The sequence below is a fragment of the Liolophura sinensis genome, chromosome 9, assembly GCF_032854445.1.
Source record: "Liolophura sinensis isolate JHLJ2023 chromosome 9, CUHK_Ljap_v2, whole genome shotgun sequence".
NCBI classification, from domain to species: Eukaryota; Metazoa; Mollusca; class Polyplacophora; order Chitonida; family Chitonidae; genus Liolophura; species Liolophura sinensis.
The window spans coordinates 23,717,060-23,733,172 of NC_088303.1; the positions used below are offsets into that span (position 1 = coordinate 23,717,060).

The 16,113-nt window shown below is 39.7% G+C and overlaps 1 protein-coding gene and 1 long non-coding RNA gene across 2 annotated transcripts in view; one reads left to right on the plus strand and one right to left on the minus strand.

Moving 5' to 3' along the window:
• Nucleotides 1–1,457: 1,457 nt before the first annotated feature.
• The window catches only part of LOC135474710 (uncharacterized), a 40,298-nt gene continuing 25,642 nt past the window's right edge, over nt 1,458–16,113 (minus strand). The window contains exon 12 of the mRNA XM_064754274.1: nt 1,458–1,706. The gene's annotated coding sequence lies outside the window, so the exon portion shown is untranslated. The remainder of the gene's footprint in view (nt 1,707–16,113) is intronic.
• On the plus strand, nt 1,803–11,565 carry LOC135474712 (uncharacterized). Its single transcript, XR_010445000.1, has 3 exons — nt 1,803–2,142; nt 10,078–10,184; nt 10,661–11,565. It is a non-coding gene; the product is annotated as an uncharacterized LOC135474712 (long non-coding RNA).

Here is a 16,113-nt window from a genome sequence, read left to right on the forward strand (position 1 = left end):
TATTCGCTGGGTACTGTGCACGTCAGTTGTACTTATATCCCGTGGTACAGGTCAGTTATACCGATATCTTGTGATATTCGCTGGGTACTGTGCACGTCAGTTGTACTTATATCCTGTGGTACACGTCAGTTATACCTACATCTTGTGGTATTCGCTGGGCACTATGCACGTCAGTTGTACTTATACCCTTTGGTACACGTCAGTTATACCGATATCTTGTGGTATTCGCTGGGTACTATGCACGTCAGTTGTACTTATATCCTGTGGTACACATCGGTTATACTGATATCATGTGGTATTCGCTGGGTACTGTGCACATCAGTTGTACTTATATCCTGTTATACACGTCAGTTATACCGATATCTTGTGGTATTTGCTGGGTACTGTACACGTCAGTTGTACAAATATCCTGTGGTACAGGTCAATTATACGGACATCACATGGTATTCGTTAGGTATCGCACTTGCCAGCTGTGCCAATATCCTGTGGTACAGGTCAGTTATATGGATATCATGTGGTATTCGTTGGGTATCTTACATGACAATTGTAGCAGTATCCTATGGCATGTTAGATGTTGTACACATGAGTTGCAGATATAAATACTACAGCGTTAGGTTTATATGTCTTTATATATGTATGCAGCTTATCTTCCGAGAGGAGTTGCTGTTTACAAAGCAAGGTCCCACGAAACTGCTGACAAAGCTAATTAGCTAATTCTCTGGACTGACATTTCCAAGGGATAATCTACATAGCTTGCGCGGTGTAATTTGTAAATGCTTCGAAATAACCCTAACGCTAAACTGATGGTACAATACGATGCGAATGTGGGCCAGTCTGTAACTGAAGTGGTTATTCGGGATTCAAATGCAGGCCTAACCTTATCTACTATCGGTTAAAACTAGGCTTGCAGGTCACAGGGTCTTGATCTTCATTACTAACTTCATTCAATGTGTGGATGTTCGTTTGGAGCAATTCTAGATCAGTGACGTCTCATAAATCTCAATCAACATCACTGCATTCCTTTTACCAAATTCTTCTTAAGCCATGGTTGTCACTGCTCTAGTCTAACTCTCCATGCTCTTGGATTTTGTGTTACGCATTTTCAACTGTAATGTGTATGTACAAAGAGTGCCGTTCTGGTTCCTACAAATTCACTACTATAGGAACAACCTGTATTAATGTTACGGCAAATGTGTTTGTATGAGATTGCGTGTGAACAGCGTGCGTTGTTACTAACGCCTCTGATAAAGGACAAATCACTCTTCAGTCAGGGGCATTTAACTTCCGGCCGTCTCTTGGACTTTAAGCAACAATCCTTGTCTCCCAGTAATGAACAAGACAGCAATTATTGACCTTCCTGTTTTCTCTAGATACAATGACAATATCATAGACGCTATCTTTCTTAGGTATCGCCACTCTAAGAGCTGGCGCGTAAACAGATCCTGTCCACTCCTTCTGGTTGCTAGCTAGCTGACATTATAGAGTGCTGATAGATAACATTTCGCGACAGGTACAGTTTTGTAGCCGATCAAGCTACTTGACAACTGTTCTTTCCTGAGAGGTAGATGGAGTATTGATTTAAGAGCCATTTCATTCACTGTCAACATCTGGTATGATCTCTGATAGGACAACTCTGATAGCATCAATGGGTGTGTGATCGGAATGTGCCTGCCAATATGATTGGTCAGCGTTGTCCAATTACTGGCCTGAAAACAGACAATGGATATTCATGTGGTTAGGTTTAGCTCGTGCTAACAAGTCTAGGCTGACGAATATGGCAAAGCTTGAAATAGTTGCAATAAAGATGGTCTCCAAGGCGCCAAAAGTGTCCAATAATGCTGGATTCAATGTCGTCATCGACTGAAAAATACCATTGTTGGAAGACGTCATGCGTATGGTGGGCATTCCTTGCTGACCATTGGCTATGAGTGCATATTTAAGCTGAAGGCGACGGGACACAGATACTAATTATAACACAAGCCGGTGATATATATTTCGGACATTCCAGGAAACCCGTCCTTTTCCCCGAGGCCTTCGTCGCTTGTTGAGTTTTATTTTAACACATTTTCAGAGGAGATGAACGGCTTCTATTTTCTTCTTTCTTGCTACTTGATAGTCAACGTCGGGGCAGGTATCGTTCAGGTATGTACGAGGAGCTTTCTGTTATCTTACGAAGAATACAAGGCCCGCTCACTTTGTAGCGGATGCCTTATTTAAACTAACCTTGGATGAATATGTCAAAGTACAATTGATCACGTTTTACGTATATTTTGATGGAAAATATAGCTTTAATAGTGTTCAAACTATTTATTTGTTTGATTGGAGTATTACCTCGTAGTCAAGAATAGTTTCCTTATGCGGCGGCGTTATGGTGGGAGGGCACTGGGCACAGCCCGGCGGAAACCCACGACCATCCGCAGACTGTAAGCAGGATTTTCCAAGTTAAATTATTGAAGTACATCAATTATGTATCATACTAACGCACAACATATTAGGATCACTTAAGTGCCAGTATGTGCTTGTTAGCGAATGTTAGTACTATTTTTTTCTGTAAGCAAGTAGAAAGTCCTCAGGATAAATTGTTCGAAAAGTACATGTACTTAGATATGATTTGGGGTGTCTCTAGATGTTAATGAGTATACTTCAGTTGCAACCCTGCGCGTGGAGATATTGTGTGATACAAAATTGGCCTAATTAGGGCGGCTAGTTTGTTAACTAGATAGTGCAGGCATGTAACATGCGTACAGCTGTACACCCATGCAGGGGACAGATGGCTGACACATGGGTTGTGTTGCAGAGAAAGCCAGGGGTAACTTTCGCATAATTTCCACCTACTGTCTTTGCCGCTACCCGCCGTCGTATGAGTGAAATATTCTTGAGTACGGCGTCAAACACGAATCAAATAAGTAAATCACATACTACCCTTGCCGAAGTATACAACAAATATTTCTATAATATTAAGGCGCTTGGAAAATAACTGCATTGTGCAATAAATACACTCCGCGGAAACTGATCATATTCGCACAAATGAAATAACTTTTGATATATACACTATGAGCTTAAATGAACATGAATAAAAGAGATAAAGCACCCATGGCTTGACTGTGACACACTAGTACTGGTAGCAAGCTTAACTCATGGTATATGTTTATATCGGTATAAACATAAACGTTAACGATAAGGCTTTCACTGTGTTACTGTGATGATGAATGGTGTTCCGGACAAACTGAATGATCCTTTGTATTGATCCTACACAATTTATGCGACTAATTACTAAACACGGAGTGAAGTCCTTTCGGGCACTATTCACATATACAAGAACGTACAGTCTCACGTACTGATTGAGTATCCCAAGTCCCTAAATGAAGTCATTATATGAGGTAAGCTAAACCCGTTGGGGTTGAACGTATGGAATCAAATATCACTGAATAAGCTTGTTTTAGGATCATATTACATGGAATGATGTAGAGTGTAAGACAACAACAATATGTCTAATACATTTATATCATCAGTTTGAACGAGGGTCACTGACACTTACCGTCGAAAGCTAGTAACCGCTTGGCCTATCTTCACATGTACATAGAAGACAAAACCATGACATTTCCTACATAAACAGTGATATGTATTGTATGTGCATGAAGGTCATTTCACATTATTTATTTATTTGATTGTTTCTTAGCCATATCCAAGAATTTTTCGCTTATACGATGACGGTTAGTTTTGTGTGTGGAGGAAACGGGTGCTTGGGGTAAACCACCAATTTTGGCATGGTTACCGGTGAACTTTCCCACGTGTCACGTACAGATACGTCTCCCTTACCGGTTAAGATTAGTGTTCTTAAGGGAACATAGCACTGCGCAAAATTTTAAGGTACTGTTGGGGAAGTGTGCGACTATACTAATCGAGAGAATCTCAAAAACTTTCTAAACTATAACAGCCTTTTCGCTTAGTATTGCGTATAGTGTGATAAGTATTTGTGGAAGTATCTCCTAGAATGACTTATTCTTTCCTTAGATCTCAAGTTTCGGCTGAAATGTAGACCAGAAAGCACAACACTTTTAAGTCAGAGTTGTTTTAAGTTGTGACCAACCGTATCATTGCTTATACCCCCCAAAATGCTCATGTGACAGTTGTGTATTGACTGGACAACATGTTAGGGTTCGTGTCAGGCACGCCGGAATATGGTGTTGGATAACAAATCTCAGACGTCATAACGAACGTCAGCACTTTCTCGGGTATCTACATTCTCTCATCCCCCCCCCCCCCCCTCTCTCTGTCTCCGTTGGTGGGTATTGGGAGATGTGAAAATAGGAGAGTTAAACGCACATGTATCCAAACAAGTGGATATCGTTACCTCAAATCCAGTGTAAGCGTTTAATTTTTCACAGTTCTGCAACCAAGGCCTCAAGCTGTGCAATCTATAAGGCGGTCTCTAATGATGTAGACCCATAAAGTACTTAAAGTACCAGGCTAACCGAAGCAGTTACGATTTCATAGCCACACTGACCAAGGACATGAGTAAGATCTAGCATTACGCCTTGATGGAGGTACTTTTGGAAACATCGGTCCATTTTAATGAAATTTCGCGAAGCTATTTTAACATGTTAAATATCATGTATCCAATATAAATTAATAAAACTCAGGCTGTTACGTATCATGCAATATATACATCGTCCACTCCAACAACACCAAACTTAATTAGGGCTCATTATAAACGAGCTCTGTTGCGATTCAACCTTTCCAGTCTATACATATATATAGTTTGGTCCCGACAAAACCCCAAAAAAAACAAAACAAAAAACGATAACCTTCATAACTTCGCAATTATTCTGATTTGTATTAATCGCAAAACGTTGACATTCAACATCATAGTACCAAACAACAACTTGACAAGTTTAAAAGTGCATACCTAAAGTGCACAGTGACAGAGTAGTCTCAAGCGTCTGGGTGGCTCTGAAATCTGAACTTATAGATGTGTTGCTATTTGAACTAGACAACTTTTCTTTTATAGTCACACATCGCTAAAGTCTCTAATTCAAAACTGAGAGAATAAGGTACGATTTGCATACCTTCCTTTAACCGAGTGAACACTGTATGGTGAGATTGTACGTCGGCGAAGAATAAGGACATAATGAACTTTAGTTGGGGTCATTCCCACTGTCAAAAGTCAGCCTAAGATATCCTGACCGGAAGTGGTCTCATTTTGGAAGTCACGCGCCGGAGGTCAGTGGGTCTGTGGAACACGTCTTAATTTCAGAGGTCACTAGGTACACGTCCTGAGGTGTACAAAGACTTCGTAGTAAGGGCATGGACCTGGCTGTTCACCTCAGTATAAAGATCTTTGCTCACGGCACTGATTTCTTTATGGGACATACTTGTCCGTCATTGACCTATCAGTGTATGTTTTAGATAATTCAGTGAGACAGCATCATAGCCTTATCGACGAGGCCTTGGTGCAACTTGAAAGTATATTGGTGGATAAGGCCGAAAAGATATCAAGGGCAAGAATAGGAAGTAATTCAAAACAGAGCCAATATAAATACAGACTAAAACTAATTATAGGTGTCATTTGAAACACAATTTTGAGGATAGTGTCATACTTCATAAACCTTTCAAACTTTGTTTCCTTTTGCATTTGATCTTAGAGATACACTTTTCTAAATCGTTTAAATCTGACAATATAGGGACTTCACTGTATCACAAGGCGTTTGTCTTTTTCAACTATTGGTACAAGTGTGGATATATTCTAGGCGCCCAGGTCTATCGGACTCGGATTAGTTTATCTGAATTTTTCAGTATGATTAATGTGATGTGAGAAATTGTACTATCCTTATTAAATTAGAATTTAACACGTGGAATGAAACTATTTACCAACTTTCGAACTTCCCACATGGATACCTCTCTATCGCCATTGTGTTCCAAACTGTCAATTACCCATTTGTGTCCTACGCAAGTAGAACAAAGCTCACAAAACAAGATGGTGTTCAGACAAATTGCACTAACAATGGACTAATTAGTAGGACACGTATAATGACAGATTTTCTGCCGCAGAGCATGGCTTTCTTCTGTCATAAAACCTATAGCGTGAGTTTCTAATTACCATCAGTAATTTGCCCTAGCTGACTACAAGTGGGTTGACTTTCTCACCTGTTTTTGTTTGTTGGCTAAGTTTACCATGTCGTGCTCTGCACATTATGCACAGCGATGTACTCGCCTCATGCTAACATTAATGCTCTTATCAACGTTTCGATCAAGATTAAGGCGAGGAAAGTGAAAGTCTTCAGGGTTTTCTTACCCGATTCTCGGACAATGTGGTGTGAAGTAATAAGTTCTATAGCAGTTATTGCGCATATAAAAGGTTCCAGTTTTAACCCTCATATAGAATTCCACTTTCTTATGTTTCAACAGGATTGTATTATTACTGTTCCTGTCAATATATAATTATATCAGGGAGTTCGCCCCTTGTCACCGTTGTTGTAGCCAAATTAAATAAAAGCTATACAACCAAATACCTAAATACAGACATTTACATCAAGGCCGCGACCTCACGATACTGAACGCTTCAGAAGGGTTCAAAACGTTGGCAGCACACCGCGAAGGCTGGCGGGACCACACAGCCATTATCTATAATATGGTGGTGTATTTGTGCTAGGAAAATTCGCTTGTATTAACCTCAAAACAAGGCATAAACTGGATACGCTAATCCCACAAACCATCGGTTTCTATATAAATTTATGTTGGTGTTCTACGCCGCGATCAAGAACTGCTCGTTTATACCACGGCTGATGAAACGGTAGTGAACCACCGACCTTTGTCAGGTACCTAACAAACCTCGTGACTTCAAAGTCAAAGGATTAATCATGAGTCCTGCGAGCCAGCGCTTTAACTATTTGACAGAGAGGCCCCCCTTTGTATTAAAGGAAAAGGTCACTAAACGAAATTTAATTAAGTTAGTATTGAAACCCCAGTTAATTTGTAATACAGTGAAAATGATACACTAGAAATCAATGTTAAATGGACTATTTAATTTGTGTATATAAAGAAATGGCTATGAAGATTACCCATTGCCTATAGAAAGTGCCACCTGCGTCGTGTCCTTATGACCTTTACACACCCCCTGCAATCTCGTCAACACAGACTGAAACCACATTATTGAACGCAGTATATGCTATTGGTAGGAAGAATATTTCGCCTTTATTTAAAAAGAAGGCTGAGTTGTACATCACAATAGTGCATGCAAATACATGAAGGTAAAATTAATCGCTGCAGTAGGATAGCGTTTTCATGGGCTTATTTCCTGTTTAGCATCATGCATTTTCCTTCAGGCTGGTAAACGTGATATATAATATCAAAGACGTACAACCTAGAGGGAATTCACGTATTCGCTGTGAGTTCAATTCTAGTTCATGCTGGCTTCATCTCTGGTTGTACGTGGGAAGGTCAACCGCAACCTGCGGATGGTCGTGGGTTTCCCCCGTGCTCTGCCCGGTTTCCTCCCGCCATAATGCTGGCCGCCGTCGTATAAGTGAAATATTCTTGAGTACGGCGTAAAACACCAATCAAATAAATACATAAATAAATAAATTCCTTTTCGGCCAAACATAGTAAAGTATCTTAGCAACCTGTGCATGGTCATGGCTTCATCCTGTGCTCTGCCCGATTTCCTGCCACCAAAATGCCACCATATAGGTGAAATATTCTTGAGTATAGCGTAAACATAGAGGGTAAAAACAGAGCCGCGAAGAACAATGTGCTATTATAATAAGCACATGATCACACGTTAACGGTGAAAGACGGCCTGATGTCAGAAAGAAACAATACCACTGCTGTTAAGCGAATGTTCAATAGACTGATTTAGTCGTCATTTACTACGTTAAGAATGTCCTAAATATCGCACACAAATTTTGATGGTGAAAAACTTGATTCTCATGAGTATAACAAGTGCTCCAAGCGTTCTCAAAGGAGTCTAACAGTTTTGAAGTGTTAGTTGTGTTCTCTTGGGCATAATTTGAGAGCCAACACAAGCTCTGAATTTAGCATACATGCACTTACATGTAAAATGCGAAGTCGGTAAGAGGTTAAGTACACGTACGTTGAATTATGCTAGATCGCAATGGGAGAGAACACCTGATGAACTCAAGCAGGACTGTATCAAATAGACAGCACAAATGTATGGAATCTGATACTTCAGGACTTTTCTAAGCACACATAATGTCTGATTTTTAATACTGCCAGACTGTTCCAAGAACATCTGAACATTATTCACATCAGGCCATTTAATATACTTGCACAGATGCCAGATGGTACCACACTGTTCCACCCATTATTTATGGAAACTAATTCAATAGCTATACAGAAGACGTCTGTGCATATTCGTCATAGGCTTAGCGATGAGGTGTGTGGTAGGCAAGCCAAAACTCATGCAGATATGTTGAAAGCTTGTAATATATTATGGTTGAACGAACAATGAAAGCTGATAAATACCAATCTCTCAATACAAGAAACTCTTGTTCTAAGGTAGAACGTTTCGGGGACCTAATGGTTAGAGAGTCCGCATCGAAGTCGGGAGACCTGGGATCCAACCCGACATACCAAAGGCTTTAAATATGGTACTCGTTGCTGCCTCGATTGGCGCTTAGCAAGGAGGGTTAGAGCAAGGATACATCCAAATGTGTCAGGGCGAGTTCATGGCGTCAAAGTGTTGCCACCACTAAAGTATCATGCCGAAGACACCAGACATGACATAACCGGTCCCGATAGCACAGTGGAAATCCTTCCTGCACAACAAGTAGGCACATTACATGCGCTCTAAGGATTTTTTCGTAGTCATATGTCTGATAAAGTGCGACGTTAAAACCTCAAGCACCCACTCACTCATCAGAGAAGACACCAAACCCAGTCACATTATACTAACACCGGGCCATTCAGTCGCGGTGTCAGTATAATGTGACTGGGTGGGATGTCATGTCTGGTGTCTTCGGCATGATACTTCAATGGCGTCAGCACTTCGGCGACATGAACTCGCCCTGCCTCATGAGCATGAACACAGCATATGCTACATTTACGTGGATATTCAAACGACGCATGAACTCTAACAGCTTGTTCTAACAAGCCTGGATTCACGCAACTTCTTGTTCTTTTGCTTAAGCAAAAGTGTTCAGCTTAAGCAAAATAATACACTGATTATGAAGTATTTTATTCAAGTTTTCTCGAGAAACACTCCATGATGGACTTTATGGTTTGTCCAGTCAATGTCGCAGCGGAATAACAACCGGAGCTCCCGGAATAAACCATCCACTTGGCTAGTTACTGACGAAACGAACAGATTTACACGCTCTATTAGCACGATCTTCAACGGTCGTAAAGCTGTCCCACGGGCACCGACGACAGATTGTTGTCACTAACGCCTAAAACCAGACAACTGGAAAATACAAAATTTTCATGTTCAATCCTGGAATCTTAATAAAGACTTCACACTGATGTTAATAGACATCTTAAAATACAGACGATATAATAAAGTACACTCTCTTTTCCGGTGTTCATCAGAGTCTGTCCGGTGTTCATCGCAATATATCCGGTGTTCATCGAAGTCGTTCCGGTGTTAATCCATTTCTCTCCGGTGTTCATCAAAATATATCCGGTGTTTATCGAAATATATCCGGTGTTCATCGGAGTCATTCCGGTGTTCATTGAATTCTCTCCGGTGTTCATCGAAATATATCCGGTGTTCATCAAAATCTCCCCGGTGTTTATCGAAGTGTCTCAGGTGTTCCATCGAAATCCGATCAAAATTTCTCCGGCGTTATTCACATTCTCAACTATTCTTAAATTTTCATTGTCAAAAGCAAATGCTAAGCACATAAATTAATGACGTTATACCCGGTCACTGGGAAAGAACTTCTCTTCCTTTCTCCCAGCTGGCCACTGACTAATTTCATTGTGTTGAGGAGAGTAAAGAATCGCCATCTACTACTTAAACAACAAACGTGAAGACTTTACTGAATACCTCTGAAATAGGACCACAAACTCGCTATAAAAGGGTTGCAATGATGTGTTTTTTCTTTTTCACTCCCTAAGGAGCCGGAAGTGTTAACGTGTACACAGAACGTTCCCTGCAAATGGGCTATGTGCTCGTGGGAACCGGATCCTAGCCAACCCAGTCGATGTGAAATCATGGAAAACGAGTAAGTCTCAGAATGAAGAATGTGCTGAAATAAACCATTGCACAACCACTGCAATTCACCAAAGATTTGTTGCAAACGGTATAAATACCTTTGATTATATCTACCAAAGAAGTTGGCTTTGTACTCGGCCGGAATAGTTAACTATTCTATGAACTTTTAAATGTTATCCTAAGTTTAGCAACTCAAGTTTTAAAAATATGAGCTGTAAAAGAATAAACAAGACAGAAAGACAAAACGCTAAAGATAAACTAAAAGGAAAAGTCACTCTAAAGTAAATTAAAACACTTTTTTCAATATCTTGTGTTATATATATACTGACAGATTTTCAAATACATCGAAGCAATATATTTCGAATTTTACGATTATGTATTTAAAACATCGTGAGAAAACTTCAAATGTGAGATGTCACTGGTTAAAAATAAGAGATATCATAATAACCGTAAAAGCAGTTCTGATGTGTTTTGTTTGTCTTGTAGGTGTGTCTGTCCTCCGGCCACGGAATGTAAACCCACGGACATCATGCACCCCAGATCAACCTTTGTCTCCATCCAGTACAGATGCCTGATTACCAACAGGTTAATACGCCCCTAATACATCTGCTGGATTGGACATGGATCCAGGATCCATTTCGCAACGACGAATGACAGACTAGAACAATTCGCACTTAGAACTTATCGGGTTCAGTTGAATGTGTTTGTACGGTGTTTAGCATGTAATGAAGTGTTTAATTATTATTTCGCTTTGCTAAGTTATACTGGTTCAGTCTTTTACATTAAAGTTATTCAGTGCCAGTTTCATTTGCCACATGTGCTACTGTATATGACTCCATTTTTTTTGTTTAAGTGGCAAAAACAATTTCCAATTTTTATTTGAAACGGCAATGTCTATAAAGGGGCTTTTCTACTTTGGAGATAATATTTCGTCATCTTGGAATGTCTTTACGTCATTGCCTGCAAGTTTTATTTATGTAACTTATTTTTTCCCGTGAGCCTTCACATATTTTCTGACTGGATGGGTAGTCGCTTCTTTAATTTATTTGTACGGTTCTAGTTTCATTTCAATATCGATATTTTCATGTCATTGGCGTTGTGAATAAAGGGTCTTTTTTTTCAAACCGATTTATTCCGGACTTTTAAATTTAGAACAGTCTTTAAAACGGCGATTTAAACAAAAGGCGCCTCAGTATCTGTGACAGTAATGATACCAGTATTCGGCCTACTTCACAAACCCAGTTTTGACTGATTTAAATCGATTTTTGCTCTTTGGGTTCATTTACTTCATTGATGTTTTACACCGTATTGCTCTTCACATCCATGTACTACAATACTGCAGTACCAGCTTAGCAACACTGAATTAAATAAATAAAAGAGCAATACTAGAAGGTTACGTTCACATGTTTGCTTTGTCTTGGGTTACCTGGCCGACAAGTTGTTTTCCTCGCATCACCTGTTGTTCCTCATTGCTTATCTAGTTTAGTTTTGTTAACTGGAGTATCATGTCTCAGTCGTATGACATCAGAATATGACATCCGATCAACGTCACACACCAAATATGACATTCGATAAACGGAGTATCGTGTTCCAGACATAGGATATGACATCCAACTAATAGTGTATCCCCTTGCAGACACAAGATACGTCATCCGATGACAGGAATATCATGTCTGAGACATAAGATATGACATCCGATTGACAGCGTATCATGTATTAAACACCCGATAACCGATGCGTTATGCCTAAGACGTAAGATGTGACACACGAGAAGCGAAACATAGTGTCTGTGACATAGAATATGACATCCGATGGCCGGAGTATTCGGTTTTAGACACACGATATGACAACAGACACGACACCATAAAAAAATCTAGACTCAGTTTGATGACACCCGATAAACCGGAGTATCACGTCTGAGATATAAAATATGACATTCAAATAACAGCGTATCGCGTGGGAAAGATCATGCATGGCATCCAATGACCGGGTTATCCGGTCCCGATAAGACCAGATACGACACCCTACCAGAATCTAATCGCAGTTTGATGAGACCCGATAACAGGAGTACCGGTATCATATCCTAGACATAAGATACGACATCCAGTTTACAATGTATCGCGTCGCAGATATCAGATATGACATTCAATAACGGAGTTATAATGGCTATGATATAAATATGACATCTTGTACCACAGTGTACGATTTTGAACACCCTATATGACACTAGATACGACACCCTACATGAATCTAGTAGCAGTTAGATCACACCGGATAACCGGAGTAACATATCTGCTACATAAGATATGACATCCAGTTAACAGTGTATCTCGTCGAAGACACAAGGTACACCGCATGACATCCGATGACCGGAGCATCCGCTCTCAGACAACCCATATAACACCCTACAAAAAATTAGTCGCAGTTTGACGATCCGAAGACAAAATGTCCTCACACTAATGATCATACACCCTAAGCATCAAGCAGACTGGAGGAGTCTATCTGTGTTAATTCTCTTGGCCCCCAGGCCCACGAATCAGCCTTAGACTTAAGTCAGATTTTATTTTAATGTTAAGAATGTTTATGTGTGATACTTAGAAGAGTCTTAGAGTTACAAAACAAAAGCGGAAAATAACTTTTAAGTTCAAGTAAAAGTTGCGGAATAAAAATTAAAACTAAGTCTCACTTAAGTCCTAAATGTTTAAGACGGATTCGTGGTCTTGGTGTAAGGTGACAGTTGTACAAGCCGAGTAAGGCTTTGCATTTTTAATTTTCAACAGTCGAGGATGTTCCATACATGCCTGGATTCTCAACATCACGTTTAAATACGCCCGCAGAGGTAAGGTCAGTCAGCAACCTACAGATGGTCGTGGGCTCCCCCCTAGCTTTGCCCGGTTTCTTCCCACCTTTGCTGGCCGGCGGCGTGTAAGTGAAATATTCTTGAATGCGGCGTAAAACACCAATGACATAAATAAATAAATGCTACGTTAAGAATATCATAAATGTACATGGCACATAAATTTGACGGTAGAAAAACTGATCCTCACGTGATATTCAGAATAACAAGTGCTAGGATAGGTGAGAGTTGGGACCACGTTAGATTCTCACCTTTAGGACTGTTCATACGAATCAGGCTGATGCTGACTCAAAAGTGGCCATCTGTATTGATGGTCGTTATTAAATATTTTCAGTTGTTATATGATCAGTTTTAAATATTTGACAGCGGTTAGTTTTATGAGTTGATCTAAAAAAAATCTAGAAAAACTCACAGCACCTTATGAAGTACAAATGTTTAAATATTAGCTTGCATGTACTTGGTATGGGCGAAAAAAACAAACAGACCGTATGGCGTCTCAGTGAAGCAGCACTAGATAAAAGAGCGGTGGAAATCCCGCCAGCAACAAGGAGACACATTACATACACTCTAAGGATTTCTTCGTCGTCATATGACTGAAACATTGTTAAGTACGACGAAAAATCCCCAGAACTCACTCACTCACTCACTCAAACAAGGCGATTCCGACACAGGCGAAGGATTTTCCTTGCATGAAAAGAATCAAGCTAAAACGCACAAGTGTTGTAATTCAGGTGTAAGTATTTTTCACTCTATCTTTTGCCGCTTTCTGACACATATTCATGTATCACACCACACAGGTAGGGAACACATCATCCAGTCGTACCACATTATTCCAACACCGGATTGTTTTGGGTACAGGTGTAACTATGAAACACCACATTACACCCATGTAGGTCTCTTGTTCTCTATGTGGTAAAATGGTGTCACCTACTAGGGATGAGTTCTAAAACGACTGGTAGCGCACACCTTCGTACATGCCAGATTCGAAACATAGCAATCCAGCTATTTTAGTGCTCTTCGCCTCTATGAAGATACTTATTCTAATTACTACATCTTATAAATTAGTATGGTATACAATTTACATATTAATTTAATTAATTCAGCTATGGAATATTCCTTGCGTTTTCTCCTCACCTTCGGTAAGTCGTCTCAGTGAAGCAGCACTAAATAAAAGAGCGGTGGAAATCCATCCTGCAACAAGGAGGCACATTACACGTACATGCACCCTAAGGATTCCTTCGTGGTCGTATGACTGAAAAATTGTTGAGTACGACGTTAAACCCCAAGCACTCACTCGCACTCACTCTATACGTTCATAGTTTTTTGGTGGTTTATGATGAACATTGTCTTGGAAACTGATCTTGCAATAACTAATCCGGAACGTCAGTTATGGTGGACGGCAGAACGCCTATTTCCACTCACAAATTCGCAGTGTTTATATATTTACTTGCTTGTTGTTTAATGGCCATAATAAAGAATTTTGGAACGACACGTTTTATGAAAAATTGAGAAATCCTGAGCAACCGGACTAAAACAACGCTGTTACGCGAGTTTAGAGAGTAACGAACTCTCCCTCATGTAGCATGTACATGTAAGTAAGATTAGTGCATAGAAGACAAGTGGTCTTCAGGAAATTCCATGGGAATACCGCCATTGGCTAATAGCAACCAAAGGCCCCGAGAACATTGGTATGTTTAACTATGCCTGCAATAATTATTTCCAAACAGACTGATTAAACACGCAGATATAGGTATCCAGTCATTAATTTAGGCTTCAGACAGTTCAGAAGGGCAGCTAAGGAGAAAAATTAGTTCCTTGTAAAAGATTTTACTCATCGTGGTGAATTAAGCACTAAAGGGGTTTCTTTCACCGCGTGGGGCTTCAACTTTGTCTGCTTTAGAATTTCTCAGCCGTTGGATAATAATACCTACAAACAAACAGCCAATGACAAGTCCCTGAGGACATCACTTACACTTATGCTGACGCCAATGCGAAGTGAACCAGTTATAGTCTCACCCTGTCCAGGGTATTACGTAAGTCTCGGACACAATGCAAATCTGTCTGCTCCATGACTCACTCTGGCCTCCCACGCAACGAACTTATCTTTGTTTAGATCGAAATTGATGTTAATTTGTTCTGTTAATCAGTCTAGAACAGTATCAAGCTAATCATGATCTCTTTCAGAATATAAAAACCATATAACACATGCAGCATATAAACTCACAAACCGTATAAATATAAGTTATTGGCAGGAATAAGGCTCAGTTAAGCCTTATATCCATAAAGCCATGATAATATCATAAAGAGGAGAATAAAATAAATAGATAAATAAATAATAATAAATTAATATGTATAAGATTAACCCGTGACGACCTAAGGGAAAGTAACTTAGTCAATAATTTATATAGAAACGACTTTAGATGGGAAGATTGTGTTGTTTTAAGTAACGAAGGCAACGTATTACAATCGCGAGGTCCAATTATTTTAAGTGAGCAATAAGAAAAGATAGACTTAAATATAGTCTTATATGAGTGTAGATGGTGATCACGTGTATTGTATTGGTGGACTTCTGATTGCCTGTGAAAATAACGGCAGAAACATTTAGGATTATTTTCATAATGGCAAGTGTAGGTGTTCACAACCGGAAGGCAGGATAAGATGATGAGTTGGACACACGACACTGCTAAAGTAGCCTACAGTTCAATCAGTGTCCTTTGGCGCCATCGATTTCTGCAAACACCGTTTGTCGTCTGCGTGACCTACCATTTTTGTTGTCGGTCTAATACAATGAATTGAAAGAGGCGTCATAACATCACTACTAAGAAACTTACGCTTCTTTAACAGTTTGTCTCATTTTACCAACATTTTCCCGAAAAAGAAACGCTGAGATTTTAAACCACTTTATTGTATAATTTAATACACACAGCATGGAGAGTAAAACCATTGCAGTTACGACAATGTGATAGCTAGCAAATGGTCACACGTTAACGGTGAAATCTAGCCTCTTTTGTCAGTTTACCTCAAACAAGGTTTTATTTTAACTGTTCATGTATAAAATGCTTCAATAGTAGCAATTTACACG